This window comes from Arachis hypogaea, chromosome 20 (genome assembly GCF_003086295.3).
Source record: "Arachis hypogaea cultivar Tifrunner chromosome 20, arahy.Tifrunner.gnm2.J5K5, whole genome shotgun sequence".
Taxonomy (NCBI): domain Eukaryota; kingdom Viridiplantae; phylum Streptophyta; class Magnoliopsida; order Fabales; family Fabaceae; genus Arachis; species Arachis hypogaea.
The window spans coordinates 58,820,047-58,825,879 of record NC_092055.1 but is presented as its reverse complement, the minus strand read 5'-3'; the positions used below and the strand labels follow the sequence as shown (position 1 = coordinate 58,825,879).

Below are 5,833 nucleotides of genomic sequence, written 5' to 3'. Positions count from 1 at the left end.
AAATTTTCTTTCACCACAGCCACTTCAAGTTTCTTTGTTAACCCTTCCCCATTTGGATCTAGGATCTTCTTATCTTTTCTCACATCCTTAGAACTACTAGTTGGGGCGACCAGAGCATCCTCATGTTCCCTTTGCGGCTGGCAGACACTTTCTTTCCGAGTGATACCTTCTGCCTGTATCTTCTTTGTGCCATTAGCAACCGACAGTCTCCTGTATTTTGCTTCTCCAACAAACACGACCTTACCTCTCAGTCTCATACGATTCATCTCTGTTATGGCCTTCAACGCTCCTCCCCTCATAGTGTACCGTATGAACGCAAAGATGTACAAACTACCATTTTTTTGCTTTCGAGATAGGTATATGTCATTTATGCGTCCAGTCCAACTGAACAAATGATCTTCGATTATGTGTGGTAATTATTACAAAATTAATTATGATGCTAATTTAGCAGTTGATTTAGATATGATTAATTTTTAATGTATTATTAAAAATTCTGATGATACTTAAAGTTTTAGGTTGTTTAATTTTTATCCTATTTTAAAATATCTTTAGATATGAATTATTTGTGGTTTAGAGAGAATTTGTTTTACCTTGAAAAAGTGAAATAAAAAATATTATCTATAAAATTGATTGTTTGGATATTTTTATCCTACGTAACAATCTTAATTATCTAAACAAATGTAAAGAGTATGATCTTATCTCTAATATTCAGGAACTCATCCTTTAAAATGGGATATTCAATTTGATTAGATTTCTGGCGAGGTAAATACTGCAATAGACACTACAAGATTTTTATTTATTTGTGGCAGTTTTTTTTTTATTTGTGGAGGTTTATAACCCCCACTAAATGATTTGTGGAGGTTTCAAAAACTCCCAAAATTTTAGGTGCCACGAGGTCTTTTGTGGGGGTTTTTAAAAACCTCCACAATCTATTCAGTGGGGGTTTTGTGTTGTTTAGTGGGATTTTATATTGGACTTTTGTAGCAATTTTAGATCACTTTTGTGGCAGTTTAAAACTCCCACAAATTAATTTTTTAATTTAACAAAAATTATCTATTTTGTAAAATTTTCAAACCTCTACAAATCCTGTAATTATTTATTTATTTTTAATTTCAAATCATTTATTAATCTAATCTCATTTACATATTCTCAAATTAAAAATTTATTTTTTAATATCAAAATTTAAAATCTAAATCTTTTATAACACAATTCCTCAAAATAAGATATAGCTCTATATATAAAAAAACTCTCAATGTCAATAATTTCAAACATAATTACATATGGTATTGTTCTACATAACTATTACTATTTTTCTCTAAAAAATAAAATAAAATAACTTCAATATTTCAATATCATCTAATTACATAAAAAGTGATCTATCAAACATATCTGAATGGCCATAGTGAAACCGCATCCTGAACGGAAAGCATACATAAAAAAGGTAAGCATATGTTGGAGTTTGAAAAGATAGCACTAGAGGAATAGGTAATGACGATAATATGCTTGAATGAAAAATGCCACTGCTTGTTTATAAGATAGGTAAAAGTCAAGCATATGAAAAATGCTACTTTAGCATTACATTAGGCTTTGCAAATAAACTTGGAAAACTCAATTTACATTTGTTTTCTGTATCAGTAAATGGTTAATAAAAAAAGTATTTATTATTTGCAAACATGTTCATAGTGAAGTTTTGCATGGTTACCTGAGAGGATTGGCAAGAAGCCTTTGACCAATAGTGATAAAGTTGGTTTCTTGATATGACATGAACCATGCCAGAGAAGACACATTTGAAGTTTTAAAAGTTATTAAAAGTGGGAAAAAAAACAATGAGTAATGGGGGCAAGCAAGAAAAGAAATAGTTAATATGAATTTAAAATAGAACAGGAAAATAATCAAAGAAATGGAAGTAGTATTGTCTTGAGGAAATGAAAGGTAGTAAATTGAACACTTCATACGGGAGCTCAAAGCACAAACTAGTAGAAGGAATAACTTTGTTGAATTGATAAAAACTAGAATATAGTTATAGAATAAATTTGATGGAAACTAGTATCACAAATTTTGACTTCAAAATTAATAATAAAAATATTATAAAATACAAAAAAATATAAACCCCACCGCAACATTGTTAGTATTATTAATATAAACTAAAGATATGAAACTAATTTAGCTTAGTGCCACTCAATTCTTATCTTTGAAGCTCTCTATAGCTAGCTAAGCTAAGCTATCTCTAATAAAGCTACTAATTAATTAAGTAATAAAAAAGTAGTTGTGAGATATGAATGGAACTTATTCTAAGTTTGAGGGATTGAAGAAGACAGAGTGCTTTTAATGGTAGAGAGTAACTTTCTAAAACTAATAAATCTTCACATTTAGTATGTAAATTTTAAGGACCCTTTAATAATTAAACATGATATACATATAATAATGGTGTGTGTTTAAACGCTTTGCAGGGAAGAGACAGCGGCTCATCTGGTTTAAAAAAGTTTCTGTCATGTTGCCTTTAATAATTATTAGTACAGCCATGTGGATATATACATATATACAGTAAGGTTTTTGAAGTACATAGATATAAAGTGAAAATAATTTTGGTTTGCAGATATGACCACAACAGCAACAAGAACATAATAATATTGCACACTCATTGACTTCATTATGTTCATAATATATCAAGGTTATTATTATTATTATTTATTATTAATATTGCTCTATTAGCCACTGCAAAGATTTTTAACAAGATTATAAAAGTTTACTTTAGTAGACATAGAGAACCATTTGTGAGTATTCAATAAAAACACCATAAAGTTGTAGAGATATACCTTCCTAAGAAATTAATGAGTTTGGTTAACTAACAATGAGTCGCTTTGCATTGTGACAGATTCTGATCTGGCATATGTGAAGCATGTATCAACATGTTCATAATGCTACTTGTCTACAAAACAAAATTGCAATAATTAGCAGTGAATGACCAACGAAGATGTACAAAATTACTGAAAGAAAAATCTAAAAAGATTTGATAAAATAAACAAAATGAATGCCAAACTATATATTCAGCAAATAAATGCAGATAATCCACACCTTTGTCCATGAGTATGGCCTATAGACCAAATTAGGCAAGCTCCCATTATATTCCTCATTTTGAAATCCAAGTGGTCCTAAAATGCAACTTGGGTAAAAACTTGTGGAATCAACTCATGTTATGTGAATTTTTGGGTAAAACTTGTGGAATCAACTCACCTATAAGTTAATATGTAGTGCATGAAATGGAGTTGTATTGTTAAGATCACAGCAAATCAGGTTTGTTGAAGAACAAGCTAAGATTACAAAATTGAAACAGAGAAAGAGAATGATGAATAAGACAGAATGATGAACTGAAGTAAACTTGTATTATTGATGTGCATTAGAGATACAGGATCCTCTTATATACAAGCTGAGCTACTTCTTACTATGTATATACACAAGCATAACTAAATCTCTCAATAAATATCTAACTCTAACTAACTCTCTTTGACTCTTTTTGTTGGTGCTTTATAAATAAAGTAAAATTTGGGCTTTAAAAGCTAGTTCTGATCCAATTATGTTGAGTCCCTTGTGTAGCAGCAACTAGCAAGGATTGCTGTTCACTAATTAGAGTTAGAGATGACAACTTCAAGCCCCTCAACAGTTATTAAAGAATGGCACTTACCAAAATAAGGAACCCTGGCAATTGTTTCAAGAACAAAAAACCTTGCATAATCCCGATCATGGTACAAAGTATCAAGTATCTTTATCACAGAATCCTGAAAAATATCAAGGCGAAAAACAAACAAACAGAAATACACATCAAAACAAGCTTCTTATGCAAAAAGCCACCTCTGTCTCCTTGAGAGGGGATCAACCAATTCAAGATTACAGCATCAATATGAGAAATGACAGACCAAGCATCATATTACTAAAAACATTCTACACAGTATTGATTTCTCATTCTCAAAGCTATAGTATTAATTCTCATTGGCAAATCCGTAGCTTTCAGATGCTATAAACTATCAATCAATGACATCTACATTAAATTTTCAACTGAATTGAAATCGAGCATACTCTTAATTGAGCACTTCCACACTAACACTAAGCAGTTGAAGAAGAAAACTTAAGCCAACATGAACACAATAACGATATAAATGAAGATAAAGTAATAACCGTGAGAGAGATATTGACTGATTGTTCAACGTTGATGAAAAATTTCTCAAAGGACGACGACGACAAGCTTGAAGTTGAGTCCCCGCTTTCAATACTGGCTTTACCGGCATCATCAAAAGTAGAAATCTTAGGATATGGATTCTTTCACTTTAACTTTCTCCTTGTTATCTTGTAACATAGTTATGTTGGCACAATGTATTGTTAACAAAGAAAAAAAATATCAGCAAATTAATAGGTAAGAAGAAGAAAAGGAAGTACAAGCGGTAGTTCAAAGGAGAAATTAGAGTGAGAGAAAGCGGCGTTGAAGAAGAAGCTCGAGAGTGAACAGAATTGAAAATGCGTTGTACCACGACAACTACGGTGGCATCAACGGCAGAAACTGTGGCGGCAGCAGCGGCAGAAACTGCGGTGGCAACAGTGATAGCAATGTTAGTATAAAGAGAGATCTGATAACGCGTTGATGAGATAGGTGGCTCGATTCAGAAGCTCTCTACTGCGATGGATACGACAGTGGTAATGGTGCCGGCGGCGAAAACGGCAGCGAAAACGGCGGCGAAAATGATGGTAGAGAATTTAGGGTTTCATCGCCGTTCTCTTCTCCGCTAACCAGCTTCTCATCTCTGCGAAAAGGAAAAATTAGGTTTTGAGGAATAATTTTGCATTTTAATGAATTAATTATTAGTGGAGGTTTTCTAAATTGCCATGAATAAAATGTATTGTAGAGGTTTTCAGCAACCTCCACTAAAATACTCCCAAAATTAAATATTAATCTTGTAGTGAGATTGATTAGTTTATTATAGTACTAAGTACAACATTAATAATGTGATTAGTTTATTATAGTACTAGGTACAACATTTATTTAACTAGCAATTATTAATTAAGTAGAAGTTTAACTAGCGTTAGTCGAAAATAATTTATGTTGAAAAAGGGAGCATTCGAGAGTCAGTAAGCATGTATCTTCGAAGAAAAGTCAACATCAAAAGAGAACCCTTTGGCAGGGAAGATCGAACAAGAGTTTGTCATGACCAGTCAACAAATTGATTGACATGTCGAATCGAAGGTCCCAAGGTTTGAGGGTTGCTTTTGAACGTTACCTTTTGTCCAGCAAAAGAAGCGGGAACGGTTACCTATGGATTAATGAACGTGGGAGTTACACTTCAATTTGATTGGTTGGAGATTTTTATAAATAGAAGAAGACTCGAAGGCACAATAGTTGGAACTTTGCTTCAGAAAAATACTCAAGCACACTCATATCCCAGTGACTTTCTGAATCTGCATTCGAGTTACTTTTCTGTAGGATTTCTTCCACTATTTTTATCTTTTCATTTACATTTTCTGCAAACTTTACTTTTCATGCAAGTTTATTTTTTAAGCAATGTTTAACATTCTTGTCCAATTTACATTCCAGTACTTTTATTTTCCATTTCAAAAGTAATTTTATCTAATCGAAGGCATTTTACTATTTTATTTAAATTCAATGCAAATCATTTCAAATTCGAGCAATTTATTTTCAAAGTCTTTATTTACCGTCTTCAGATTTCCTTATGTTTTTGTCCGATCGAAAGGTCTTTGAGAGGAGTAGGTTTTGCTCCCAAACCACTAGATATCGAACCACTCTCGATTTGCAAAAAATCGACAAAATAAATTGGCACGCCCGGTG

General features: G+C 32.1%; 1 long non-coding RNA gene across 2 annotated transcripts; it reads right to left on the bottom strand.

The window, feature by feature from the left end:
* Window positions 1–1,213: 1,213 nt before the first annotated feature.
* On the bottom strand, window positions 1,214–4,841 carry LOC112785932 (uncharacterized). 2 transcript variants are annotated; one of them, XR_003816170.2, is made up of 7 exons: window positions 4,174–4,841; window positions 3,683–3,776; window positions 3,235–3,311; window positions 3,076–3,152; window positions 2,817–2,929; window positions 1,703–1,751; window positions 1,214–1,415 (listed from the first exon to the last, which is right to left on the bottom strand). It is a non-coding gene; the product is annotated as an uncharacterized lncRNA (long non-coding RNA). The 2 variants fall into 2 exon arrangements; XR_003816171.2 differs by lacking the exon at window positions 3,235–3,311 and having other exon boundaries at window positions 3,076–3,234; window positions 4,174–4,809.
* Window positions 4,842–5,833: the final 992 nt, after the last annotated feature.